The following is a 3,292-nucleotide window of genomic DNA, read 5'->3' as shown; positions in this document are numbered from 1 at the left end:
AGTTTGATTTACCAAAGATTGCAGACATTTATTTTTTAAGTGACCTGCTCCCCTAATTTGTTAGAAGTATCCCTTTTTTGGATGGGATTCTTATCCATCCTTCAAAGCAAGCATTTATTGATCGGGCCAAACTTGCTGTTGAAATATACCAGAATCGTATCTGGTTCATTTTTCCTAGAAGGAATGAAGTTTTAGTTTTGCCTCACAATTTGTAGATTAATACATAGACATGCATAAATAACCACTTTATTTTGCAAATAAAATGAACCACAACAGCAGCACAATAGCCAAATAACTAAGGTTCATGCATCAAAATTACATCAATGCATAACTTCTACAATTTGCAAACACTAATTATGGTGTCAAGTCACTCATTGTTTTCACTGCTATTAATATGTACAAAGTCATTCTTTACGGAATGAAAGTTTAATGGAATAAATTCACTTGACAATTGCACCAACAGCAGAACTATTACATTTGCATATAAAAAATAGCTAAGAATTTAAAGAATGGCAGTGAAGCGAGTATTTATTTCTTACAACCCTGGAGCAAATCATAATGTCATTTGATTGCTGTTTATACAGTTTGACTAGCGATTTATCCCTTGGTAGTACTTAGCTTAGAGCACTAACTTATGCCTTGGCAGTAGAGGGTATTGTATCGACAAACAAAGTTTCTATCAAGCTAGTCCCAGCAAATTTCTGCCTAGTGATTTCATCCCACTGTTGGGCCATCTCTAGCGTCAGATTATTTTTCCAATCTCCAACTTGACCTTTCCTCAAGAAATGCCGGTTTTCAACTACAATTGAATTGAAATGGTGCATCACTCCGGTCTGATTTACTTTTAAACTACTCAAACTCTCAAAGCCACAAAGCCTTGCAATCTCCTGCACAACCCCTTCTCTCTCTTCTTCCGAGGTAAAAGGCTTATCCAGGAACTTAGCCAATTTGGTAAGACAAACAATGGGATATTTCTTCATGTCCTCGTACATTAAGAAAAGTACTTTGTCCAGAATTTCCATGCTTGCCTTCCAATAGCCCAAGACATGATCCCAAAAAGGTCCGTAATGTGATACCCCTTTGCAAAACAGATCAAATGCATCTTCGATTGGAAAAGATGGCATTTCATTGGGTTTTACTTTTATCATATAATGCCAAGTTGAAACAAAAACATCTTTAGTCTCACGAAAAATATACACAATTTTGCAACCAGAAGACATCACAGATGCTGGTAACAAGGAGTAAGGGATGTGGGTTGCGAAAAGGCAACATGGCAAACACGAAATTCGATAATCTCGGTAGGAAGTTTCATCTTGTATGATAGATTCCACGAAGGGAATGCAATCATGGGGACCCTTGGCAAGCAAAGGGTGAGAGGAGAAATTGAATAGATTCATGCCGGAGAAAATGAGGGCCTTGAACCATGTTGTTCCTGCTTTTGGGAAAGTAGCTAGAAAAATATCTGTGGGTTGAGCATTGAAGCATTCTTGCACCCTCTTAATACCTTTAATAGCTGCTGGACCAAAAGGACTCGTATTGGTAAAGATGTTTAACCATCCAACCATTTTCTTTGGGAAAGCTTGTGAGCATATCACTGTCATTTTGATCATCTTTCTTGTATTCATTTTCATCACTATGTTCATGCCGAGAACAATGGGAACGCGACATGTCCATGGAGGAGGTCGAAATTTGATAAAGTCTAGACCAAATTAACTCGTGTTCACCTGATCGAGTCAGAACTGAACCCACTGATCTAAAATCTTGTCCCTCTTTGTTGTGAGAAGACTGAAAGGATGATCAGAATGGCTAATAACTCTTCTATTATTCAGAGTATAGCAATAAAAAAACTCAGTTGTGATTTGTGATCTGAAGTAGAAACACTTCCTAATTTAGACGATTTAAAAAAGCATTTTACCATAATAAGTACCAACACTTGCAATGCTTTGACTTAGCTAGCTATCAAATTAATTAAAGTAGTTCTGTTATCTGTATTATTATCCAATTTCCGTGCAGTATTAGTAATTGACAGACATTCAAACATCACTCCTATTCTTCTAACTAAAAACCGTTGGGAAAAGGGTTTAGGGCTTATGTCTTATATCAGAACAAGAGAGGAAATCTGGAGAGAAACAAAGGGAACTTACTTCTTAAATATTTTTTTGCAGGGAGATCGTGAAGTTCGCCGGAGAAATAGAGAATTCGCCCGGAGAGAGATCGGGAAGAACAGATATACTGTGCCTGTAGCTAGTAGTGTGTATGCAGACCTTACCCCTGGGTAGAGAGACTGTTTCCAAATAGACCCCCGGCATCCCACCTTGCTCTTGGGGAGACTCGAACTCACAACCTCTTAGTTGGAAGTGGAGGTTGCTTACCATCAGAGCAACCCCTCTTGTCAACATTATCAAAATTTTATCTCATACATTATCTAAATGATTGTGCGTCACTGAAAAATGTACATAAAGTAGTTTTTCAAGGTATAACACTTTACATAGAAAATAACTTCATTTAAAAACATTTTGCCCATGTCAAACGAATTTAATAAGTTCTCGAAATAGAAAAATATAAAACTAAAGTTCCTACTTTGAAAGAGGGATAAATTCAAAGCGACTGCCTTTAGGTTTCATCTGGCTTCCCTTGTGGTTAGATATTAAGCCTATCTTTCTTGTTTGGCCAAATACATATTTGCCCGAAAATCCCATTTAGACATTTCAACTTAACTTTGTTCCAATTAAAAACAATACTATGTTCATATCCATACCTATAATTAGGCACAACTAGCTGACGTGGTTCACAACGTGGGTCGCATATCATTTGAACGAGTGAATGTTATTACACGTAGACTTTAATGGTAATATTTTAAAAAACAAAATAAATATATACCTATTTAGACCCACCCGATTTTATATAAATCCTACTTTCATTCCCTTTCTTTTAGTTCTGCCCCAATTGCTTCCAAATTAGGTCAAAAGACATTTTCTTGTTTCTAATTCTTCGTCGTTTCTTTCCAATTCTTCTTCGTTTCTTTGTAATTCTTCTGAATTTCTTTCTAATTCTTGCCTATTTCCTTCGTCAAAGCAGTTTTAATGTCGAACTCGTCGAGTTCGTCGAAGGCACCTCCCACTGATGTTGTATACTGTAACTGCGGTCAATTAGCAAACCTCAAGATATCATTAACTGATCGTAACCCAGGTCGAAGATTTTACAGTTGCAAAATTGGAAAGGCAAGCTTAATTCACAATGATAAATCGAAAAGAATAAACTGGAAATACAGCGAGAATCGAAGGTAATTGAT

The 3,292-nt window shown here is 36.7% G+C and overlaps 1 pseudogene; it reads right to left on the bottom strand.

Annotated features, from left to right (window-relative positions):
* Window positions 1-350: 350 nt before the first annotated feature.
* LOC107794381 (flavonol sulfotransferase-like) lies at window positions 351-2,671 on the bottom strand (annotated as a pseudogene).
* Window positions 2,672-3,292: the final 621 nt, after the last annotated feature.

Source organism: Nicotiana tabacum, chromosome 6 (assembly GCF_000715075.1).
Source record: "Nicotiana tabacum cultivar K326 chromosome 6, ASM71507v2, whole genome shotgun sequence".
NCBI lineage: Eukaryota > Viridiplantae > Streptophyta > Magnoliopsida > Solanales > Solanaceae > Nicotiana > Nicotiana tabacum.
This window is presented reverse-complemented; position numbering and strand designations above follow the sequence as displayed.